This window comes from Ictidomys tridecemlineatus, chromosome 1, assembly GCF_052094955.1.
Source record: "Ictidomys tridecemlineatus isolate mIctTri1 chromosome 1, mIctTri1.hap1, whole genome shotgun sequence".
In the NCBI taxonomy this organism is placed as follows: Eukaryota; Metazoa; Chordata; class Mammalia; order Rodentia; family Sciuridae; genus Ictidomys; species Ictidomys tridecemlineatus.
This window is the reverse complement of record NC_135477.1, coordinates 41957655-41984986: the sequence shown is the minus strand read 5'-3', so window position 1 is coordinate 41984986 and position 27332 is coordinate 41957655. Positions and strand designations below refer to the sequence as shown.

At 36.0% G+C, this 27332-nt stretch overlaps 1 long non-coding RNA gene across 1 annotated transcript in view; it reads left to right on the top strand.

Annotated features, from left to right (window-relative positions):
* LOC144375190 (uncharacterized) overlaps positions 1–27332 on the top strand; it is an 84738-nt gene that overhangs the window by 44246 nt on the left and 13160 nt on the right. The window contains exon 4 of the long non-coding RNA XR_013434676.1: positions 1493–1536. This is a non-coding gene — a long non-coding RNA (uncharacterized LOC144375190). The remainder of the gene's footprint in view (positions 1–1492; positions 1537–27332) is intronic.

Sequence of the window (27332 nt, the reverse complement as noted above, 5' to 3'; positions counted from 1 at the left end):
ATTGCCCATTTAAATAACCAGAGCTAAACATCTCATCTGGACATGATTCCTAAGCCTGAAGACTCATTTAAAATATGATTATTGTCCTCCTTGGGTTCCCCCATTTCCCTTCTCTCATTTCATGATGAAGATCCATGGAATAAATTAGGTTAGAAGAACATTCTATTAATCTCATCTGTACCACTAGATTGGCTCCAACTTCAGACAGAAGAATATAAATGAGTAATTGCAGGAAAGGGATTGATGTCACATTTTTGTTTTCTTCTAAGGTTGTACCTTCCCAGTTAGTGGCCATACATATCTTACATACTAATATGGACTAGGTATTGCCTGTTAAGGCCTCTTGCCTCAGTGAATGCTTCCTAGTGTTTCTTTCACTCACAATTATAACCTGGTTTGGGTGATAAATTTTATGGTCACCCCAATTCTAAGTTGCTTTTATATTTGGTTCAATTTGAGAGAGAATTTGCCTGTTTCTTTCTTGTGAGAGTTTTCCTAAAGTTGCAGGGAATCTCCATATTCATTAACATTGTTAGTTTTGCCACCTAAGTCCTCTGGGGCTCATAGCCACAGCTGAGACGGTAATGCTGTTGGCCTTTCTCTCTATGCAGTGCTATACCAAGGATTAAGGGATTTCTACTACAATCTCTATGTCTGTCCACTAAGCCAATGCTAAGCAATTTATGCACTATTTGAGAAGTATCCAACTATGGTCTAAATTCCTGTGTTATTAAGGATAGGCTTATTTAATAAATAGTTCTAAATACAATATATCCTTGAACAGCAAAAGTAAACAGTGAGGGTCCACTTACACACAGGTTTATTTTTCAAAGTTTGCAAAATTTGAAACGCACAGATGAACTGTGTAGCCTAAAAAATTTTTACAATGAAAAAAAATAGATACATCATGAATGCATAAAGTATATAAAATGTCTAGTTTATCATTTACTACAATAACATATATGTAAATCTATCATAAAAAGTTAAAATTTATCAAAAGTTATACACATAAACACAGACCATACATGATGCCTTTTGCAATTGAAAAAACATGTAAACAAACATACAGATACAGTATTAAATTACAAGCGTAAATTAATGGTAATACAGAATATACCTCTGTGATAATTTCATAACCACCTCCTGGCTATTCCAGTGAACACAAGTGTTTTGAGTATATGTTTAAAAATGCCCTCTGGAGTTGATCATCTCCACTTGAACAGTTCATCTCGCCAGTAAATTATACATCACAATAGAAAGTAATCTCTTGTGGTTCTTGCAATTTTTTTTGCCATGCATAATACATATAGCATACAAAATATGTGCTAATTGGCTGTTTGTGTTATTGGTTAGGCTTCCAGTCAACAGCAGTCTATTAGTAGTTAAGTCGACTGCCTGAGTGCATTTGAGGATGGATAAAAACGGGAAGGTTCTGTGGGGAGTGAACACTTGAAAAGAAAGATTTAACACGGTGATTTCTTCTTTCTTCTAGCTTTGGACCCCAAAGCCATCCACAGTTGGTGCATCATGGAGTAGGTAAGACTGCAACAGTCTTTGCAGTGGAAGGACATGAGATCAGTGTAGCAGGAGGAAAGTAAAGAGGGAGGACAAGAAGAGAGAGACTAAGGATAGAGCTAGATAGAGATGGGGATGGAGCTGGAGAGAAAGAGAATATGAACGTGCATATGCCTGAATTGTATATTTTTCTCTGCCTTAATCTCTGATGGGTTCTGAACCATGGTTGGTAAGCCAGGTTGCAAGCAGCTGGATTAAGGATAAAAGAACTGAAATGAGATTTGAGCTGCTGCTGGAGATGTTTTGCAGTTTAAGTCTATACAAATTTTAATTGCCTGACAAAATGAACAAATAGACTAAAACAACATTTTTGAGTCATTTACCAGAATCCAGAGTCTCTATAACATAACATATACAATGTCTAAGATGTGACCCATAATAGCAGAGAAGCAGTAAATTGTAAAACATGCTCAAGATATGGAGAGGATAAAGGTAACAGAGTCCAGCTGTGAAATGACCCAGGTGGAAGCAGCCAGAAAAGAGTATTATGGAGGCTGTTAAGTGGTGCTCAGTGATGTAAAGGAGCATATACATAGAATCAAAGAAAACACAATTATCTATAAAGAACAATGTGCAATTTCTTTTTTTGAGGGGGTACCGGGGATTGAACTCAGTTACTGAGCCACATCCCCAGCCCTATTTTATATATTATTTAGAGACAGGGTCTCACTGAGTTCCTGGCTTTGAACTCGTGATCCTCCTGTCTCAGCCTCCCGAGCCTCTGGGATTACAGGCATGCATGCCCTTACACCTGACTACAATATGTGGTTTCTAAAACTGAAATATGTAACTCCTGAATTAAATAATTCACTGAATGGGCTTAACAGCAGAATGGGGGGACAGAAAAACAAATCTTTGAATATGAAGACAGGTCATTAAAAATGATCTTATGTGAAAAATGGATAACTGAAGTGGTGGAACAAAAATGATAGACTTGGGGACTGGGAGCCAGTATCAAAAATTTCAACACACAGGTATATTTGTTTCAAGAAGGAGAGAAGAAAGAGAAGGGGATGGAAAAAGCATTTGAATGGAGAGTTGGTATTTAGTCAGAACTCATGGTCAATTGAAACTGAGAATGAGTCCTGTCACTAATGAGACTTCACGTGCTTGTGCTGTCACCTTCCTACAACTATACCCTAGAGGAGACAATGCTCACCTTCCAGAGAGCAGGGACACAGAACAGGCATAGCTGTGTCACCTCATAGAAGTCCTCTTGGTCAATTTGTCAGGCTGCTGGTATGAACCATGCCATGAGGAGGCCAAGCCTCCTGGGAGGACCCCTTCACTGTGGGTTGGTACTCAAAGATGGCACTGTGAAAATGCAAAAGCAAAGTCTTAGCAAGTCCAGCTGGAGTAGTTTAATATAATCTATGAAGAGGTGTAGAGGGATTCAAGAAGAGTCACTTAGTCCACCATTCAGAGAAGTCCAAATGCCCTGGGCTTTATAAAAAGTTTATATATACATGGATCAGAGAGGGAAATAAACTTCCAAGGACTTCTTTTCCTAATGAATTTCCATCTGCGGGTCTGCCTTCCTTAGCAATGCCATCAACATCACATGGATTATAAAACATCATCAAGACCAAATGAAAATCATCTTGAGTAAAGATAAGTGGAACTTATTTTATAGAGGTCATTAGTATTCATTAAGACATGTGAATATAATTTCTTTTTATTTACTCTGCTGTCCTTTTTTTCTTTTTATGACTATAATAGAATTATAAAGATAAATATTTTCATACATTTAATTTCAGTCTTTCTCTCTGCACCCTATCTTAATTGAAGTCCTTAAGCTCTCTTATCATTTATGAAAACTTGAAATTTCAGAAACCTCATCCTAGAGGTTGGGGATTGACTGCAATATTCTCGGACTTCATTTGGAAGTATAATGCTTCTTAAAAATAAAACCATGGAGGATAGAGGGAAGAAACAGACCTTAATTTGTTGGAATGCTTAACCACGTCACCAGGGCTCCTACCACCTTGTTGTGACACATATGGGTAGCAGATCATCAGTAACTGCACACATGGGAGCTTGTCAAAACTGCAAAATCCTGCACCCAACTATAGAATATGTATTTGAATACATTCCTTGGGTGATTATTATGAACATTAAACTTTTAAGGATGCTGCCCTAATGCAAGTTTACCCTTCTCCTTTTGTTTAAAGTATACTCTTTAGAGTAATTTTAGTTTTACATCCTCTTCAGTGTTAAGTGATTCTCTTACATACAAGTCGTTTTGTTGTGTGGTCCTAGCATATCAGTAATCAACAATATGGAGAATCAGCAAACAGACAGTATAAGCAACACAATTTAGGAAATCTGAGGGACATAGGAAATGTACTCTCATGTCTTGTGTGAGTTGATATCTAAAAGGGTGGACGCTTCTCCATGTCTGCTTTTGAGGTATTAACTAGGAATATCCTATTAACTGATATAAAAGATAAGGTCAAGGCAGAAATGGATGAGGTAGTGATTATATAGGTAGGGGAGCTGGCCAAGAAGGACCCCTTCAAACATTTCTATTCCAAGAAACTTGTTATATAAGTTGAAGACTATTTTTCTTTTAAATGGTTGAATTAAAAAAAATAGTCTGACAGCAATCTGAGCTTCTCTTGATCTTACTATTGTTGGTGCTTTCCACTAATGAAGTCTTCTCATGTTCACTCACATAAAATTCTTTTCAAAAGAGAAATCAAACAAACTTTAACATGCACACAGCACTGATTAAAATGGATCTGGTTACTGACTTTGGATACAGAAGTACTACTAATGCATAACTAGGTCAATAATCATAACCCAGACTTCCAAAATGCGAGGCAGAACTTGTATTTTGGTGCTGCAGACAATCAATGCCCTGCTTTGATTCTTGCACTCTCTTTCATTAATTCTGGGCCAACACATGGCCCACTCTAATTAGTCTGTCTTTAATGGAGGCAGTAACTGAATGTCAACACCAGGGTAGGTCACTAAATGCCACTTGTGCTGTTAAAAACCAAGGAAACAGCGGGGAGAGAGCACACCAAAGGTGGTAGGAAACACGGAGCAGTAAGAACATGGGGTGGGGAAGTGCTGCTAATGAATGATAATGAAACGAAAGAGACCAAAGTCTATTCCAGCTCTGAAGTTAACAATAATCTTATTTTCCATTTAATGAGGTTAGGGTGGTCTTCAGGGGAAAGGTAAGACTGTGATGTTACAAGCAAAATGATGCAGGTTATAGGGAGACTAAGTGAGGGCTTCCTTGTAATAGAGTAAATTATGAGTAAATATAATAGAAAACAAAAACTATGTTCAAGATTTTGTTTAGCTTGGTATTTTAGCCTTTTTTAACCACAGGATGTTTTCAGAACAGTGTTTCAGCTATGATTGGACAAATGCTTGTTGCATGCTCTTTGAGTACCTTGAGTAGTATTTGGGAGATACAATGTATTCTTCCATATTTGATTAATTTTTGTCTCTCACAATGTCCCAGTCTATGCCTAATGTCATTTTTTTTCACATTTTATAGGCAAAAGAGCTGAAGTAAGTAATCGGGAGAACATGTTTACAAAGTGAACTACACCTTGTAGACAATGTCTTGTGTATTTGTAGTGGTTTCTGATTACTACTGAAGTTTTATAGTTATGTGCATTCTCTTACTCTCAATAAGATACTTTCAAATAGAAAAAAAAGATGCAGAGCATCCCATCCAGCCTATGTCTAGCAATGTTCTATATAGTAGGTTTTCAGTTGTACAGGGAAAACCAATTGTTTTTCTCTATACATACACTCAATGTTTCTGTGCCCAGATGTGTGTATATGTGCATGTGTGTGTGCATGTGTGTGTGTGTGTGTGTATGTGTGTGTGTGTTTTGTATGTTTCCTCACACCAACCAATTTTCCAAAACCAGATGTGTCCTGGAATTGAACTCAATAATAATAGCTGGATTTAAAGCAAGCCCCACAATTTAAAGGCTCAATTCCACAAGAATACCCCCAACTTCAGACACCAATCTTAGGGAGTAAGTCCCAGGTTACCCACGACTTTCATCCAACTTGTCTACAAATCAGATACGCACACTTCCTTACCCAGTTTGAGTACTTTCTGGTAGGACTAGGATGGTTCAAAGAATACAGAGAAACACTCAGATTTACTAGTTTATTACAAAGGATACAGATGAAAGCCACACAAAGAGGTACAAAGCAGGGAGGGTGGGTAGGTTCCCAAGCACAGAGGTTCTGTCCTGATAGAGTTAGGGTGCACCACCTTTTTGGAATGTGGATGTGTTCACCAACTCAGAAGGTTCCAAAATCCATTTTTAGAGATATTATGGAGACTTCATCACATTGGTATGCTTGATTAATAACTCAATCTCCAGCCCCTTTCCCCTGCCTGGAAGATAAAGGCAGGTTGAAAGTTCCAAGCTTCTAATCATGACTTTGTATTTTTGGTTACTAGAACCTTTCCAAAATTTTACCAAGAGTAAACTCATTAGAATAAAAAATGCCCTATCACCCTGAAGATTCTAAGGAATTTAGGAGCTCTGTGTCAGGAACAAGAGACAAAGACTATATATATATATATATATATATATATATATTACAGCTCAAAATCATATCAGTAAATGTGTTTGAAAATTTTTATACTTTTCAGTGTTCATTTTAATTATGTAAGTATTATTTTAGGATTTTTTTTGCAACAATAATTTTCTTTAAGTACTAAATCTTTGAATTCCAACATTAGCTCTACAGATTATGTAGGATTTCTTATACAATATACTTATAGACTAATATTATTGTATTAATTTGGAGGCTTTCCAATATAGATTAGATGGTTTTAGATAAGAGATCATAACAAAATATAATAAATAGTAAATCTTTTCATGATTTTTCCTGCATATTTTCAGGACTGATGCTTAATGTAGTGAAATAAAGCTTCCTTGAATGTCTTAGAATTAAATAGCTACACTGTGAGGATTTTAATAATACCCAATTTTTTTATTTACTTAAAACAGATAAACAGACTCAATGTTTAGAAATGTACCTTCAAGCAGATGAACAAACTCTAAGATTAGAATTGTTTTTGAGCCTTTTAATAAATACCATCATAATTTTGCATACAATTGAAAGAGTAGTCTTTAAAAAATTTTGCCTAGCACATAGAAAAAGTTCAATAAAAGTTAGTCAAATGAATAAAACTCTAAATATCTCCTTTATTTAGCTTTGTAAATTGGACAAAAGTTGGATTATAGTCCTCTTTTGCACATAAAAAGTTGAAACACTAAATAAACAAGAAATTATGCACAAAGATCCTATAATGTGGTTATTTGTTCCTGAAGTGATCTCAATCTAATATGCAAAGAAGAAAAGACCATCAAGAATTATAGAAATAGCATGATTCAGGCTGTAGTGGGTAACTAGCATCGATGGACTTAATTCATGTCTCTGCGTCCACCCTCTTTTTTAGAATTGCCTAATCCTGTCCCATTCTGACCCTAGGTTGGCCTTGTGATTTCTCCAGCTGAGAGAATGTGGTGGAAGTAAGAAGGAAGTGGTTCTAAGTCTATGTCTCAGGAATCTTCCTCCTTTCTCCTGGGTTCTGTTTTTCTTGTTCATTTCAATGCTCTGGCCATACTGTATGAACATACCTATACACCTGGAGGAGGAGATACATGGAGAATAGCTAATGTGGCTCAAATGAAAGCTAGTCAATGCCCAGAAGTAGATCTGCCTAGACAAGCTGAAGTTTGCTCCAGACTTATAAAATCACCTCAAATCAGAAGAGTTTACCAGCTAAGATTTTTTCAGCTAGTAGAATCATAAATTCAAAGACTGATTGCTGTTTAAGCCTCTAAATGTGTGTTCTGCTCCAAGAATGGGATCCTAGTTAGAATAAGTTTTACTCCATATATTTATAATATGTCAAAATATGCTCTACTGCCATGTATATCTAAAAATAAAAAACAAAAAAATAGAAGTGTGTTGTGTTACACAGTAGGAGCTAACTGTTACATGAAGGTAGAATCTATAGATATTGGATATGCTTGTTGATGTTTCTAAAAGCTAATTTTCTAATACATAAACACACTATCCTTAACAGATTGTTATGAGCCTTAAATTTGTGCACTAAAAGTTGCTTTAGATATACTTAGTAGAGACTACAGTTACTACTACTATTATTATATTACTACTACTATGGCTACTTCTATTACTATGAACCAAGAATTAAAATAATGATATTTAGCCTGCTTTGGAAACACAGAGAAGGTATCCTGTCTTTTGAATGTTACAGAAGGTTGAAGAGAGGTGGTCTTATATGAGCTGAACCTTTGGGCATGAAAAAGGGTTGAAAAATTCTTGCAAAAGAATGGACTCTGTTGATAATGGAGACAAAAATAATGGGATGAGGATAATGTTTCAGGTGAAGAAGCATTTCAGAAACAATAGTTTATTTGATATTCACAGCTGCCTTTCTCAGCAAAAAAATTTATTCTAAATTTTATTATTTAGAAATGAATAATAGTTTCTATTAGTCATTCAGTTTGAAAATTATGAAGCTGCCCTTGAATCTCAGCATTCTGACTCCAACAAAGGATGGTTTCCCACATATTGCAAAGCTTCTTATATCATATTGTTTTCCTAAATCTATTATAAGTATTGAAAGTTTATAAAGGAAGCATTTATGTGATTGTCAGCATGCTTATGAAAATGTATCCTTTAGCTTAGAATGCTTCTTCAGGCTTTTCTAAATATTTGATAGTTAAGCCGAAAAGTTGTCACTGTAATTAGGTTAATATTGAGAATTTATATATCTCTCACTTCATATAGTGAATGTGTGGGAGGGGACGAGGTAGGAGTAGGAGAGAGTGAATACATCCCATAATAACAGCAGTCTTCTGTTCCAGCGTGTTAAAATTTTCCAATTCTAAGAACAAATTGCTTAAAGTAGTGTGAGTGTAGAATGGTTGGAGTTTCTTTATTTTCTTTAATTGAAAATATGAAGGAATTTGAATTATTTTCTTACGATTCAAGGAAAGACTTGATTTCATTTTTGATACCTAGGAAAAGCTTTCTGCTGTGTGGTAAAGATCTGTTAATGATTTGGGATGCATTCTGTGACTAAAAACCAAGTAAAAGGGTATATTTGCAGCATATCAATATCTTTTTTTAAATGTAAACTTCTTGTTTTTATTATACCTTTATTCCATTCATTTATTTTTGTGTGGTGCTGAGGATCGAACGCAGGACCCCGTGCATGCTAGGCGAGCACCTACCACTGAGCCACAATCCCAGCCCCTATCAACATCTTTTTAAAGGTTTAAACCACATGGAAGCATAAAGTCCAGGTTTTGATGTCATTAGTTTTACTGTAAATCACATTTAATGTGGTTTTCTAGCTAAAAAGAAAAAAGAGTCCATTTTACTGTTACTTTAAATTGTACTGGTAATTGTTCCAGGCTTATAGAGATCACTACGTCACTATGTTTAAAAGAGTCTCCAGCTTAACCCACTTTCATTAGTCCATTTTCTGTTACTATAACAGAATGTCCAAGATTGGGCCATTTATAAAGAAAAGGGGCTTATTTTGGCTCCTGGTTCTAGAGGCAGTGAAGTCCAAGTTTGGATGGTTTCATCTGATGAGGGATTCAAGCCGCATCAATTTATGGAAGAAAGTGCAAGGATAAGCTGGTACATGAGGAGGAAAAGAGAACATGCCTGTGCCCAGCACCTTGCCCTAGGCCCCACCTCCCTAATCTCCCTTATTAAGACACCCATCATATAGGATTAGGGCTTACCCTAGAAGCCTCATTTTAAGTTATTATTTTTTTTAAAAAAAGATCTACTTCAAATAATGCCACACTTTGAGGAACTGGGTGGGGCTTCAACATCCAAATTTCAAGGGGGCACAAATCAACTCATAACAACTTTAAATTTAGCTCATGAGGTGATTGTTTGTAGCTTGTTCAATGTTTGGGGGCCTACAAGTATAACTGGGAGTCTTCTAGATAATCTTTATGAAGAACAGACTTTATTAAAGACTATAAGGCAGTATGATAATTTTATATACACATACATATATAAATATTGTCTATTTATCTATTGTCTTTATTTAAAACTCATTAGTAAGCACGCAGTTGCCTAGAATTTAGATTAACACATGTTTTTTTTTTCCAGTAAAGACTATTTTATCACTGACATTGTTCAGAAATGCTGGCCCAGAGTGATAATTAAAAGCAGACCAATTTTACTCAGTTTTTATTATTTTTAAGTTTTCTACAATGGAAAAATCAGTACAGACTGCTCCAACAGGGATCTCTTTGGTTGTGCCTCTGTCACAGAATTTTATATTTATGCTTTATGAATATTCTATTTTTGTGTTACACTTTCAATATTAAGAAATAAAGTAGCAACTTTGCAGCTCAATATATCAGGATCAGAATCCTTCATATCTACTAACAGTGCCATTCTGGGCTCATCTTTATGCTTCAGCTTCTCATCTATAAAATGAGTATTATACAATGTACTTCAGAAATCCACTCTAGAGATTAAATATAATCATATATGTAAAACCCTTAGCCAAGTACCAGGCATATAATAAAATGCCCACCCGTGTGTGAATCACATGCAGAATTTCAGTTATTGTCATTGCCACCTGTTTTCCTCCATTCCCAAATCTTCAGCTGTCTGTGAGGAGTGACAATCTTAGATGAAAGAATTAACTTTCTAGCTATGATGTGACAAACACTGTTGGTGATAGATGACTTGTGTTCATGGAATTGTGGGAGTAGCCAAGTAGGAAAAAGCATAGCATTGTGCTTTATCAGGTATCCTACTTTATTAGGTAGGAAATTGTGGGAAGTCGGCTCTGGATTCTGCTAAATGAACAATGAAAAGACAGGACCAACACACAGGGCAGTGGTTCTCCCTTGAGGTTGCCTTTCCCTGTGTAGAAGACATTGAGCTATGTATAGAGACACTTTTGTCTTTCAAAACTGTGAGCATGCTACAAGTAGAGAGCAACAATATTGCCAAGCATCCTGTAATACTCAACAGAGAATCATCCTGGCCAACACATCTATAGTACTGAAACTGAGAAAGCCTGCCATTAGATATAAAATATGGAGATAATAAAATATTCTTGGGTAAATGTTTATATTGTATTTTATTATTATTATTTTAAAAGCTGCCATCATAAGTTGTTTGACCAAATTCAGACAGATCCTATATTCACAAACTATGAGTCAAAAACCAATAGTTTTAAATTCACATCTCTACCTGGATGCCCACGACAGGACTGCTCAAGCAGATGACGCCTACAGTGAGATGATAGCACAGTCATATTGGTGGGAAGACTAAGGCTGTGTTCTACAAGATGCTGTCATGGGAAGTAGGCATCATGCAATCCCAAAGCAGACCAGGAGAGAGAACCCTATCATAGCAAAAGTAGTGGTACTTAGTTTCAAAAATGAGAAGTCCTAGGCTCTGATGGACTAGAACATGGCTAAGATGGCATAGCCAGGAAGTTGTAGAGCTAGGATCCCAACTTAGGTCAGTCTGATTGGAATGGAGCCTCAACAAGGTGATGCCTTATGGTAATGGGAGACATGACCAGGTGCAAGAGGGGGAGAGTAGAGCTGAGTGGGGAGAGTAGGTAGGGTGGATGTCTGCTAAGAGGCAGCAATGAATGTGCCCATAGCCGTACCTGTGGGGTATAGGTGCCAGAAAATCATAACCCTTGGGAGAGTTTTGGGAGTGTTTTAACTACCTGTGAAGAGTTCAGCTCTGTGATTATGAAGACTTACTCAACCATCACTCAGCATTTTAGTTATTTAAATACCCATGTGCAATGATATGACGGTGAGCTGACAAACCCACTTTCCCATGATTATTCCAGAAGAAAGTGACATCAGATGCAGTGACCAGCTCTCAGGAGTTGTGAACTGAGGACAGGGAGGTGGGGGACTGGTCTAAAAAAATCTAAGCAAGAGTCAGTAGCAGACGGGGTTGTGGTGAATGAGAAGAGATTCTGGGATGCAGCCTCAGTGGCTGGTGAGGTTGGAAGGATGGAGTAAGATCTTTAGAAGGAATTTTCAACTTGAAAATTTCTCCATAGGAGGTGTGACACATGACCCGTGTGGAAAGCAGTGTGACAGACACTGGATTGTGAGCTCTCCATCCTTATTACCATGGCATCTTCTGAAATCTGGTGCACTACAACACAGCCTCCTGAGAGGCTCGGGGAAAAGTAAAAGGGGGTGACTTTCCTGCTCTGGTTTGTGTCAGCCCCAGATGGAAGAAAATGTGGGTGGATGAATAATTCAAGGAGAAGCAGAAATCAACTAGAGGGAAAAAGAGAGTTTATGGCCTTAGGAATATGAATCAGTGGTGGCCTTCGATGTCCCCTAGATTATGAGAGGTGGCATCAGATCCATTTTCTGTGACTCACAGGACAGGGTAAAACTCAGAAACCATAAGGGAAATAACTTGCCAAATCTGATTATATAAAATGTGATTCTTGTGCATTAGGGGAAAACCACCAAAAAATGTTAAAATTACTGAGCAGAAAATATTTACAATGCCTAATTCAATGAACTACATACAGCAAAAAAAACCCCAGTAGAAAATGGACAAAATATAAAGAATGTTAAGAAATACAAAGAATAAACAAATGCAATGGGATAAAAAGCCATGTGATAGAAGACATTGTTTCACCTGTATTTCAGGAGTAAATTTTAAAACATCATATACTGGCAGAGGAAGAGGTAAAATGAGGTTTAAAATTTAGGGCTGGCAAAGTGAGAGGAAATGGGCCCTCCTGAACACAGTCTGTAGGTCTTTGGTAGTTATGTGTAAAAATGAAAATGTCATGATTATATGGCTGGATAGAGAGCAGGTGCTTTGCTACCAGGCCTGTGGGTTAGGCTGGTAGGAGCCCTCAAAGTTGCAGTCTAAGAGAATAGGAATTTAGGACTATAAATGACAGAGGAGAAAACTGAGGCTCAGGCAAGAGAAGTCACTTCTGAGGACCACCTACTCAGCAGCAGACTCTGTCCTGTGGTTGGATGGACACCAAGGAGACTGTAGCGTATCTTCTACTTCAATGGAATCTTTTACCTCTGCCACTGGCCATGTCACTGTTCTCTGGAGGGACTGTTCCAGGGATGGGCAATCCTGAGATCCAGCTTAGCCTATAGTTCTGAACCCAGTTCTGAGGAGGGACAGCCCTGAACTGCCAGTTCTGCTCCAGCTTCCTGAAGGTCCACCTAGGGAGACTGGGGGCCACCACCCCAACCCCTCCCTCATGTCAGCGACTGGCCCTGCCTTCACCTTCAGGTCTCTGTGCTCCTTCTTGTCCACTGTCCTCTTGACAGGAGAAGAGAGGTGGGCATGCAGGAGCTTTCTTGACCTGGTAGGTGATCTAAGGTCATTTTATCTTTATTCCTGGGCTGAGAGAATCCCCACACCTACCCCAGCCTCAGGAGCAACCCTCCCCTCCCAGAGTTTGGACTGTTCTCTCACCTTGCACCCAGCTCCAAAAGCAGCTCTCAACATTCTATGTCTTCCTCCTTGTCTTTGTTTTTCTGCTTTTCCTTTTCTTCAATTGTAGATTTCTGCGTCTCTTTCTCTTTTACAAATCTCATTTGTAAAAAAAAAAAAATGATCATTGCTTTGTAATATATTGAGATGTTAGATTTTGGCATTAAGAACTTCAGATTTTCTGAATTCTAAGGTATTTTAATTTTTTTTTCCATTTCACTTGTTTCCTTGACTTGACCAATGATCAATTTCCCCCAAGAAACCAAGGAGGACAGAGGATAGGCCAGCGTATATTTCAAGTGATGAATGAAAAGAACTGTCAATCTAGACTCCTGCATTCCATGGAAACATTCTTCAAGAATGAAAGGGAAATCAAGATGTTCTCAGTGGAGACAAATACAGAAAAGAATTTGCCACTAGAAAACTTTTCTTCAAAGAACAGGTAGAGGAGCTCTATAATTGGAAGAGAAATGATTCAATAAGGACCTGGGACACAAGGGAGGAAGAAAGAACAAGGGGAAGAGAACAAATATAAGTAAAGACATCAAATTCCTTTGCCTCTTGAATTTCCTACATTTGACATTTAAGCAAAAATTATAATACTTTCTGATGTAGTCCTGAATGCACATACAGGAAATATTTTGGACAATTTTAATATGAATTTAGAGGGTAAGGATCATAAAGTGAGGTTAGTTTTCTATACTGGACTTGAATTGGTAAAAATGCCAGACTCACTAAACTGAAAAAGTTACATAATGTAATACTTGAATAGTTGCTGAGAAAACTACAGAGGGATGCACAAAAGATTATAGGAAATAAAAATGGAATTAAAAAAATTCAAGTAGCCAATCAGAAGTCATAAAAACAAAATAGAAAAAAGAAAATCAGAGCAAATACACAGAAAAACAAAAAACAAAAACAAAAACAAAAAATAAAGTGGTAAGTCCTAAATAAACAAAACACTCATACCAACAACAATGACAAGGAGAGGCCAAAGGGAGGCAAGAACCAGTGGGAAAGTGTTTTCAGCACCCAAAGTTAGATGAGTATGAGAAAGGAAAAAAAAAAAAGAAAAAGAAAAAAAAAAGAAAGAAAATGAAACACACACATAAATTAAAGGAAAATTATAATCCATAGTCTAAAATAAGTATACATGAGTTCATGCAGATATAGTGATCAGATAAATAAATGAGTGGAAGGAAAGAGACAAACCTTAGATGTAGAAGAATTCCAAATAATTTATATAGATATTCCATTCTCAGGAAAATGCAGCACAACTCCTCACTATATCTGGCGTTCCACATACAGTGCTCAAACTTCCTTCCAAGGAGTGCAGGATGATTGGGTGGAGGTGGGAGAGAGCAACTTGACACCTTGGAAACCTGTCAATCACTTCCTAGGAAATGGAGGCTTACATTAATAGTGATGCGTGATGCTGACTGCACATTTAGTTGATAAGATGTGATGAGAAAGGTACTTATTTCTGTCGTTTCCTTCCTCAAAGTCACAACTCCAGTCTAATCTTACAAAAAACATCAAACAAATCCAAACTGAGGAATGTTCTGTCAAATACATGACTGGTGTTCCTCGAATTGTCAAAAAACATCAAATACGATGAATGAGATCATTCATTTGAGATCATTCATTCTCATTCAGATGAGAAGCTGATAGAGTCAAGAGGAGCTGAAGGAGGGGTAAGGATAAAACATAGTGGGCTTCTGCGCGGCATCCTGAAATAGGAGAAGGATAAGGAGTGAAAACTAAGGAAATCTGAACAAGGTGTGGACTTAGCTTAATGAGAGTATGTGTCAACATTTATTCATTAATTGTAACAAAAGTATCATACTAATAAAGCAAGATATTGTTAATAGGGGGAAATAGATGTGACGCAAATACATTATCTTCACATTTATAAATATAAAATATATTCTAAAATAAATGTTTTATCAAAAATAAATGGGCAGATGTCATAGTAGATAAACAAATACATTAAATCTACTTATTATAAAACACAGATCAAAATAATGCATAAAATATAACCAAACTATGTATTATTTAAAGGAAGTTCACTTCAAATGTCACAATATAGGTAGATTGAAGTAAATAGATCTAAAAAGATATATCATGCAAACGATCAAAATAAAGTGTGCGTGACTCTACTAATAACAGATGTACATCAAAGCAAAGAATTATCTAAGAGAGGGGATATTATCTGATGATAGAAGAGTCTATTAAGAAAATGTAGCAGTCTTAATGTACAGTCACCTAGTATCAGGGATACAAACTATGTGGAGCAAAAAGTGATACAACTCAAAGAATAAACAGACAAATTCAAAATTATAGTTGGAGATTTTAACAGTACATCTCAACAACCGGTTAAACAAATAGTTGGAAAAGCAACAAAGACAAAGTTGGAAAAATTCATCACTACCAGTCAACAGGGTCTAATTGACATTTGTGGAACACTCCACCCAACCACAGCAGAACACAGATTTTTCAAATTCCCACACACATACCAATGTAGATTATGTCCTAGGTTCGAAACAAGCAACAGTATATTTAAAATAATTGGAATCATAGTATGTTGGTTGATCATAACGAAATCAAAATAGAAGTCAAATACTGGACAATAAGAAGAAAATACCCAAATACTTGAAAACAATACTACATAACAACATAGAATCTCGAGCAAATAAAAAAATATACATTAGACAAAAGCAAATGAGAATGCAGCATGTCAAACATTGTGGGGTGTAGCTAAAAGAAAACCCAGAGAAATCACATGCTTTCACTGGAAAGGAATAAAATTCTAAAATCAATAATCAAAATCTTATCTTAATAAACCAGAAAAAAGATCAAAGTAAGCTCAAATCAAGCAGAAGGAGGGAAATAATGAAGATAAAAGCACAAATTAGTAAAATTAAAAGCAAAACATAGAGAAAAATCAATAAAACTAAAAGCCACTTCTTTGAAAAGATCAGTAAAATTGACAAACCTCTAGGAAGACTGAAATGCCAGTAGCAGCAATGAAATAGCAGATATCACCACAGATGCTAAAAGCATGAAGAGGTAGTAAGAAAAGTACTAAGGACACCTGAGAACATCTCTACACAGATCGATTTTTACTATCTCAACAAGATGTTCCAATTCCTTGAAAATCACAAACTACCACAACTCATCCAGTAAGAAATAGATAATTTGAGTAGCGCTAGAATTATTGTGGAAAATAAATTCATAATATAAAAAAAGAAATCCAAAAAGTAATCCCTGGGTTCAAATAGATTCACTAGAGAAAGGATGACAAATTCATTCTTCACCAAATATTTAGAAGAGAACTAACAGAAAAAAAAATAATAATAAAGTGAATACTTTGATCTCATGTTTTTGAGAAAAGCAGAACATGGTACCAAACTAGATAAAGCAATACAAAAATAAATAAAGAAATAAATAAAGAAGCACTGCAGACCAATATCCATCATAAAATAAATCGGCAAAATTACTAAGGAAATGTTAGTAAATATAATATCATAAGACATACTATGATCAAGTGCGCTTTATTCTGTGGTTGCTAAGTTATTTTGATATTTTAAAATTAATTAATGAAATCATATTAATAAGCCAAAGATGAAAAGAAAGTAAATGGTATATCTACTAGAAAGAAAAAAAATTGCCAGTGTTTGCAGATAGCAAGATAGAAAATTGAGTTAATCATACTGTCCTATAACTAATAGATTAGTTCCATAAAGTCTCAGGATACCAGATCAATATACAAAAATCAACCCCTTTCTAGCAGTGACTCTTTCAGAAACTGAAATTAAAACATTATTTCATCACCAGCCTGCCAATCAATCAAACAACCAAACAAAATACCCACAACTTAGTTGAAAACCCAAGTATAGAACTCTTATGTAATAAACTACAAATTGCCAATTCAAGAAATAAAAAAAGAACTAAATAAATGAAGAGATATACCAATGTTCATAAGTTGGAAGGCTCAACATAATAGTTATGTTAATTGTCCTCAAATTGATAGGCTTACTAAAGCAGTCATTTCTTCCTGCACTGACTATATTTCTAAGGTACTAAAGAACCTGACAGCAACTTCCTGCCTGACTCTCACAAACCTATGTTTTAGAATCTTCTGGTACAAATGATTATGAAGAAGAGGGCAAAGTGATGGCTCCATGTCACAACTTGTAAAATGTTCCCAAAGCAAAATAGCCAGAGAGATAAGGTGTTCCTGCTCAATAAATTTATTTAAGCTGAGCCAGGAAGCCATTTTATAGAGGTGGCTGTGACTGAGTTTATGCAGGACCTGCCAAGATTTCTACAATCCCTGAGAGTGAGTGGTAGCCTGAAATATCATCACCATCATTATCATCATCACTATCTCTGTTGGTATTTGTTGTGGCCTCCTCACCTATGATAACCACTAAAACCACAATGCTAAGAGAGCTTACATAAATTGCTCACATTCACACAGATTGTTAAGGAGCCTCATTAGAATTCAAACTCATGTTTCCATGACTACAAAGCCAGTGACCCAACACCAACAGAATTTATAGAAACATATTTGCATTTATTTTTATCTTGTATATTTCTCCTTTTAATTTCTATTATCTAACTTAATTTATAGGATATTAACATGCTAATACGTAAAAGTAATTAATAATTAGGCATAGGAAGTGAGAGTTTCATAGTTTTGCTTCTTTGGTATATAAAATTGGGGAAATGTCTCTAAACTCTCTTCTGCCATTTCCGTATACTTATACAGCTCAGCTGTGTGAGTGATCCATCAACACTCCAGTGATGTCATAACTCCAGTGTGCAAGTCTGCAAATGAGAAATCTAGACATTATGATTAAATGGTTCTTAATTTCATTTTTTTTCAAAATGTGTGTGTTAACATGAAATAGAACAAATTTCTGCACCTACTTGTGAGTTCCTGCTGTAAAGACTTCTCCTATCTGAGTTGTTCCTTTCAATATTTGGTGTGATTAATCGTGGGGGCAGAGCCCATACAAAAAACAACACACTGTTTTGGCATCTCTCCTATGAATTCCTAAAGCAATGAAAGTCAGAAAAACATTGTCAGGATAGGGTCATAATAAAAGGCCCTATTGAATGCTGTTCTCCTGAGCCTGTAAATTCAGTGAAGTTTATTGTTCTGATCTTGAGTCCACAGATTATGCTGCTTGATTTAAGGCACTAAAGAAGCAGTCAGTTTGAGCAGCAGTAAAATTTCTGCAGAATAAACAAACTCATAAACTGGCACTCTGCACCTCCTCATGCTGCATTATTTCCCCCTGGTTGTTTGACTCCAAGATGATAGCGGTAAAATGACGCAAGGCACAGACTGACTTCCAGAACTTAAAAAAGACAGGATTCACATTTAGACAGTATCTCGCCTTGTGATTTGAAATTTTCACGAAATAGTTTGATGAGTGAGCACTTCCTGTGATGATAAACACTAGGGTCCCAGAGTGTATTTACTGGTTGGGGCAGTTGTGCATGCCATCTGTGAGAAAGTACCTTTCAAGTGCAGTTATTACCACTGGAATACGCTTTTCTTGGCTATTGCTGCAACAAAATGAAAATTATCCAGGTAATTCCTGGCTGTAAGAAAAAATTCTTGTGTGGACGTGGCACAATAATGTGTTGTTGTTCTGTATCTTCCCTTTATCTCCCCAGCACCCCTTTACTTTTAAGCAGTGCCTATTTAGAATTTAGTATCTCTGTAAAGCTTAGAATTTTCTCATCTTCTGTAAAAGCCAAAATGATTTGGAGAGAGATTGTAGATATCCCAGAAGAGGTGGGGTTACCAAAAAAAAAAAAAAAAAGGGAGAAAAATAAGTAAGAGAATGTTCTAATAGAATTGCATCCAGCATTTTGGCTGTGAAGAAGATCAAGTTTACTAGACTCAGAGCCCAAGTATATCCACAGTCCATCTTAAGATTCTGTGTCAAAGGAGCACCAGAGCCACTGTACCTGAAGGGACTTTATGTGTCCAGGGCAAAAGGCTATGTTGGTGTTATACAAACTGAGTTGGAGGCTGGTGACATAAATGACATTCTTAGTGCCTTTAAGCCACATAAGACTGTGCCTTAAGCACAGGTCCAGTACATTCAGGTTGTGTGTTCAGAAATGGTTGGAATTGATTTCTCCAAGTCACTATGGAAACCTGTATGCCAGAATTTGAGCTGGGAGAACTGGTAGCTGCAGGGTTTGAGAGCCATCAAAGGTGCTACCCTAGTCTGAGATCTAAGCCTTCTGGAGAATCACCGGCAAAATCTGTTTTGGAAGAATGAAGAAGGGAGATTAGGATATCCTCAGATGATTGCAGCAGCAATCAAGAATCCGTTCAAGAAGATTTAAGCTTCCATCTGCTGCTGATTCCTTGTTCTTGGAACTTTTATTACATCCAAGCCATCATCCTCTTGGTGGGTGCAGCACACACTTAAGAAGAGTCTCCATTTCAGTTGGCTATCTGACATGCCAATCATTCCTAGACACACCCTCACTGACACAACCCATATACCTCTTAATCCTTGGCATCTCTTAATCCAATCAAATTGACAATTCAAATTCATCATTATACCAGCTATTAGGTGTCGCGACCCCCCTTGCCCGCAAGGAAGACGTGACTCAGGAATCTTCTTTCAGCAGTTTATTCAGGCCCTTGATATTCTTCTAATAATTCTTCTACTCTCTCCCGGATGCCCCTCCCAGCCTTAATAAAGCACCGCGAACCCCAATGCAAAGCTGCCACGTGTACCCTTCTCACAGGGTGCTAGAAAATGACACGCCAACTTTCTCTGATAAGGAGCTGGGAACACGCCAACTCTCTTTGATATGGAGTTGTCCTTCACAGACCACAACAGAGCCAGCACCATCATGTAATGGCGACCACAGTCCACAGGAACGGCTCACCACAATTAGGTAGTCACATCTTTTACACTCTATCACAACAGTTACTCTCCTGGAGACATTTGCTTCGTTGATATTAGTTTCCAAATCTTCTGTAACATATGGATTCTGTTCACCTGAGATTTTACTTAAAATGTGATTTATCATCATTTTGAAAAGACCTTGGGGTGTTATTTTTGATATTGTTTGCATTATGTGAATTTGCATAATGCCTGATTCTAATATTACTGAGCATCTTCTCCTATGCTTATTGTTCATGTCTATTTCTTGCAGAAATGTTTACTTATCTCCTTTGACCATTTTTTATTTGTTTTTTTGTTGTTGAGTTTTAGGAGTTTTCTGTATGATCTGGACATGAGTCTTTTTATCTTGTTCATTTTATTTTCTAATACTACTTCCCCACCCCCTGCAAAAGACACAGCGGGCAGCATGAAGAACTTACACTCAAACAAACAAACAAACAAACAAATTTTAAAAAGCAGAAGAAAGACAAAATATTAAAAACCAAATGCTATGATTGTTTTTTTAATAGCCTATAGTATATGAGTTATAGTAGGGGCATATTTCACTGAATCTAAAGTGTGTGAGATTGCACAGTCATTATTTTAGCTACTACTAAGAAAGAAAAAATTCTGCCAATTAAACTTATATAGTATCTTTTATCATTTGCAATTTCTATTATATACATATTGAAGGGATTCATATAGTTAGTTAAGTCTAGACTTTTATTAGATAGCAATTTTATACATGTATAAAAGAAAATGCATTAGAATGCTATTTGTCACTATGACAAAATACCTGAGAGAATCAACTTAACAAGGAGAATAAGTTTATTTTGGCTCATTGTTTCAGAAATTTCAGTCCATGGTTGCTTGGCCCTGTTACTTTGGGCCTGTGGCAGCCTAGTCCATCGTGGTGGGTATATCTGGTATAAGAGATCTGTTCTTCTCCTGGTGTCTGGAGAGCAAAGAAAAGAGACAGGAAGAGGCTAAAGTCCCAATATCTCCTTTTAGGGCACACACCTATGACCTTTCTCCTAATAGACTCCATCTTCTAAGGGTTCCATCACCATCTGAGGATCACACCTTTAACACTTGGACCATTGAAAACATTCCGGATACAAATCATAGCAGAAAGTGTAAATGAGATGAATGGGTTGGTCTGATTCTGACACTTCTTTCTCCACCTCTAGAATCTGACTTTTGTGAATTGCCTTCTAACTCAGGTTCTTCAAATTCATGTTTATTCAACCATAAATTAAACTGAGTCTTTCACAGAATTGGAGGAAATATTTTTCTTTTCCTTTTCTTTTTTTTTCTCCAGGTTTTGGGGATTGAACCTAGGGCCTTGTGCATGGTGGGTAAATGCTCTACCACTGAACTACATCCTCAGCCCAGGAAACTCTTCTTTAGTGCTCTACAATCATCTCTAAATTTTCTCTCCAGGTACTGATATCCATTCTGCACCTGATGATGTTGCCACTTGTCATGTGTGCTTGTATCAAAGAAATGAGAATTACATCATAATTGCTACCTGCCTACAACATCATAGATGCCATATTATAACAGCCAATTCAATTTCAATTATATTAAATATTTAAAAAGAATATGCACCTTAGAAATAGTGAAACATGGAATTAATAGTCTCTGTAATTTCTTATAAAAAGGATTCGTGACAGGAAAAGTATTTTGTAGGGTCACAAAGGAAGACCTTTTACCTTGCTTTCTTTTTACATTTTTATTTTCAAGGCAAAATACAAAAGGCTTTTCTTTAATGCTTTCAGAAAGATTATAACCCACAACTACAGTGAAATGATTTGCTACTGTGATTGGTTTAATCATTCAGATTTCTGTTTACATTAGACAATAACTATTTAATATGCTCCCATAGTTCATCTGTTGAAGAAAACATCACAACAATCATTTAGGAAACAGAAGACATCAAACAAAGTTAGACAGTGAATGCAGAATATTTTCTCTTAAGTAATATCACTATTTTCAATATATAGAATGGGAAAATTTTGATGTAGCTATTTGAATGCATTGCCTCCTGTATAAAATTGCTCCTTCTAAGCTGTTTTTTTTTTTTTAATAGAAGTCTTGGAGTGGTATTCAAACATTTTCATCATGATCCCACATCAGAATAATGTTTTCAAATATACACAGCAAATACATTGATAAATATATGCATGTGGTGCTGTGCTAATTAATCTATTATCTGCATTTAAATTATAAACAAAATATAAGAGACGTGATGATAAGTAAATGCAAATAAAAATTATAATATGGTCCTCTTAGATCCCCCAAGGGTAATCTTTCACACCAGTTTTGAGGAACACATTCCTGAACTGTTGAATTGTGTTCAATCTGATGAGGTCTTTGCTTCTTCCAAGGAAAGTACAACTCATCATTTTCTCTGCTTTTTACTAGTATCTTAATGCTAGAGGGTTAATTTGTCTCTGCAAGTGAGCCTTTGATTACCAGAGTGTAACTTTCTCATGTGGCAATAGTTAGTCTTTAAAAAAGTTCTCTGTGAAGTTAATTTTATAAATTGAGTCTGGCTCCCTGCTGATTTTATAAAATGGAAAATTTGTTTCTCTTGGGGCAGAGGAGAAACATGGCCCTTAGATGTAATAAAATCACACTAAAGTACAGAGAACATCTTTGAGAAGTCTATGTTTAAAAGAAAATCATTACTTTTATGCTCTAAACAATGTTTCTCAAAATGAGATCAAGTCTTGATTGCAAACAGTAATGCTTCCTATTCCTGATAAATACTAAAAGATCTAAAGGAGATAAGAAAATAATAAACATATCACCTACCTTAACTAAATGAAAAATTTTTTTTTCCTTCCCACCCACTCTCGATTTTCAAAGCTCAGTCCAAACTTTAATGATTTAATATTCTAACTGTAAGATTTCGCTAAAAGGATCACTGTTGCAAATAATATAATCAACCTTTGTGTATAATGTTGAGTATATTCATGAAGTTAACTATTATATAAATATAAAATTTTTTTCTAATTAGTAAAATCAGTTATTTGAAATGAGTAAGCCTCTTTGAAAGTGCAAAGAAGGCTGAGTAGCATGGATCCTATTTTCCAATACTCATTTTGTTTCAGAGCATGGGCTGTAAAAGTGTATTAGTATCTGCAGCTCAGGAGGCTGAGGCAGAATGATTGTGAGTTCAAAGCCAGCCTCAGCAATTTAGCGAGATACTAAGCAACTCAGTGAGACTCTGTTTGTAAATAAAATACAAAATGGGGTTGGGGATGTGTTTGAGTGCCCCTTAGTTCAATCTCCAGTTTACGCTCCCCCACCAGAAAAAAAAAAAAAAGTGTATCAGTGTCTGGTTACATCTTTAGAAGAGAATTTTGTAAGTTGAATTATCAGCTCAAAGTGATACATTTTTAAAGTTTTCAAAATATTCAATCAGTATATGAGTGTCTGCCTCAGAAAATATCCACCAATATTCACAACAACCAATTTTATTAACTTGTGTTAATATGAATTGAAAACCAAGAGTTTTCAATTGTATCTTGAAAATCTACTTAACTATATATTTATTTCCCTTTGTTCTTAGCTACCATGACTTTCTGTGCATAAATTCTTATATGTTGGCCAAATTCTTTCTTAGAGAATCATTATTATATTTTCTAGTTGATTTAAAGCATTTGTGCATATTGTTATTAGCACATTATATTAATTTTACAAGTCAAATGAAACTTTTAGAAACTTTTTTATACATTTATTTTCTTCTGACAACATGCTGGGAGGGCAAGCAAAGCAATTTTAATTACAAATTGAAGAAATGGAATATTCAAGTAAAACACATAACTAATACAAGGAAAAAATGGAAAGTTCTATTTGCCAAAATCAAAGAAGGACTGGAAACCAGAGTTTTAATCTGATAAATTAAAACTGTGTTGGCTGTGTGGATGATTGTCAGACCCCAAATGAGACCCCAAGCATAGAGAATAAGGCCTTAGTTTGCCCATAGAAAAAGAAGAGTGGACCTTGACTTATGAGAAAGAGGGACTAGGATCATGGTGTGTAGGCAGGATACCTGAAGTATGCACTTTCAGGGAAAGGAGAAAAAAAATCTCTACAAAATAACCCTTGAGAGGCACAAAAGCCCTTTCTGTACTAGAAAGAAAAGTGAAATTTTCCAGAGGAAATAAAATTCCTAAGCTTGTGCTGAATTTATGCTACTGTACCTGGGCTGTAGGATCTCTCAAACTATAACTTAAATTGGACTCAGTCTGATAACTATCTTAGAGCTAGAGAGAAGTTAATGTTCTCAAAGACAGAACTTTAAAATAGAGAAGTTGACTCATCCAAGAGAAGTTAGGAAAGGGAGGGGGTGTTAAAAAGAAAGGAGCAAAGAAAATATATGGTAAATAGCACACATCAAGACAGTAGAAATAAATGCACTGTGTAAGTAATTGACATAAATATTAACATATCATACTTGGTAGTAAGAAGACAAAGATTCTCAGAATAGAATAAAACAATAGTAGAATTCAGTGGCAGGCTCCATCATAACTAAAATACTATGATACAAATGCTTTTACCCTAAACACCTTAGATCCTGGTAAAGTTAAAATTCTTTGATAGCCCTCAAAATTTGATATTCCTCAAAAAGGGCTCAAAATTTCACTGTTTTAGTGGTTATTAGAGAGGAGTTAATGGTGTGCTTATAATAATTTAGAGGACCTGGGTATAATGCCCAATAGGATGAGATGATCACATTTAGACTATAAAGAAACAGGCTGTTCAGATACTATTCTGGTAAGCTAGAAAAATCAAGGAAAAGACAAAGAAGGGTTCAAAGAAAGAAGGGTTCAAATACACACACTAGCACAAGGAACTTCTCTGTTATGACAATGACTCTTGGGAAAGTCAAACTCTGCCTGTTTTATTTTTTTCTCAGCATACAAGACTGTAATGAAAACTTATGCTATTTACAAGGGTCCAGAGTTTTAAACAACAACAACCAAAATTAACTCCAGTATAGTACTGGTAGAATAAAATGAATATCAATTTAGAAGAGACATTAAAAGTGGGGTCCACTAAAGATTAGTTGACATTTAAAACAAATTTAGAAAACCTGAGTAAATAATCAGGAATGCCAGTAGACAAAAAGAGCAGATGTAGATCACCATTAATTTCTGATAATAAATATGAAATAAAGATTAGAAAAGTATTTTAAGGTGATTAAAAAATAAAATAAATTTAAAATATGAGAAAAGACATGTACTTTGAAAGAGTAGCAGCTTTGGAAAAAAATGGAGTTTCTAAGAGTAGATTAAAAAGTATAGTTGGAATTAAACAGTGAAACAAACAATAAATTAAAATTGATTGAAGGGAGTATTAGATAAATGGAAACTAGACTAGAGAAAATCACACAGAATACAGTACTGAAAGAGAAAGTGTTGTAAAATAATTAATGCAAATACTGGAGATATGGAACTGAATAGAATACATGAACTCCCTGCTCTTATGAAGCTTAAATTCTGGAAGAGACAAAATAAACAAGTAAAGGTCTTTTTTTATGATTGCATTTCTTAATGTTCTTCAGAGAATCATTAGGACAGATGTACATATATATTTGCATGTGTGTGTATGTGCGCACTTGTGTGTGTATATTGATTCATGTGATTACAGAGGCTGGAAGGTCTAAATTATGCAGACTAAGCTGGCAGACTGAAAACCCAGGTAAAAGCTGATATGGCAGTTCAAATCTAGACATTGTTTGCTGGCAGAATTTCTTCTTGTTTGGAGGTGCTCAGTATTTGTTTTATTAAATCCTTCAGCTGATTGGATGAGACTCACTCACATTATGCAAAGCAATCTGGTTTATGAAAAGGCTTGTGATTTAAATATTAATGGATGAAAACCATCCTTATGGAAAATCCTAGAATAATGTTTGACTAAACCAAACAATGGTCATTGTGGCTCAGTCCAGTTGGCATATAAAATGGATCATCACAATGTTGACAAATGAACAATCAACTTGTAAGGAGAAGTCTCATTACTATTTTATATCAGGAAATAAAGAAAAGTTTCTTTAAAATGGTAACATGGAAGTGGAGAACTGAGGAGGTGAGAAAGCAAACCCATTGTCCATTTGGGCCCTGGATTCTACAAGGAATGGTGCGGACAAATGGATCCACCAAGACCCTGAAGTAGGAGTGTGTAGGGCATGTTCAAGAATCAGTGAGAAGTCCAGTGGGGCTGAAGCAGAGTGGCCAAGAGGAAGAGTGGCAGGAATGAAATCAGAGAGGAAGAAGGAAGATACATGTGCTGTGGCCAAGTTGATGGACTTTTGTTTTTACTTTGCAGAATAAGACAGGAATAAAGTGTAGGATATTGAGTAGGAGTGTAACTTGATAGAACTTTTGTTTACATTGAGGATAGGCTATGAAGGACAATAAAGAACCAGGAAAAGAGCTAAGAAAGTATTGAAGTTATAATTCAGGCAAGACATGAAAGTGTTTTGATAGTGTTGGAAGTCATCAGGATTAATATGATTCCAGATATATTTGAAATGATAGATGATCATATTTGCTTTTGAATTGGTTGAGAAGATAGGAGAATCGAGAGTGGGTCTAAGGGGTTTTGACTTGGGCACATACAAGGGCAGATTTGTTTCTTTTCATTAAGATTGAAATTATTGGAGAAAAAGCATAGTGGCAGGGGGAGTGGGAAAATCATGTTTAATCTATGTATTTACAATTTGAGATGCTCATTAAATATTTCAATTGAATATTTAAATTTCCATTTGGAAAAATACTCAAATGCCATATGTGGGAGACTTCTGGGCTGGAAACATATTAATTCTGAGTCATTAGCACATAAGAAAGTTAAAAGGGAAAATATATCTAACAAGAATTGTGAAAGGAGAAAATGAAAGAGCAGTGTTAAACTTGCAGTGAAGTTTTCAAAACCTACAAAAGAAACAAAACCTGAGGCTAAGGAAGTAAAGGAATTCCTAATGACTCTACTCCCTGTGTGCTGTAGAGAAGGAACCCAACACCCAAGTCAGAGGGAGTAGTGTGGGAGCCACCAGAGACAGAACTCAGATGATAAAGACTCCACATCACAAATAGAGGCTCAGGAGGCTGGAGGTATAGCTCAGTGGTAGAGCACTTGCCTGACATATGCAAGGCACTGGATTCAATCCTCAGGACCACCACACACATAAAAAAAGAATAGATGCTGAGCGATGCCCACGAATGCATCTAATCAAAATGACTTGGAAGCCTCTTGGATCTCATGTTCAAGGCTAGCCTTGGTGATTTAAGG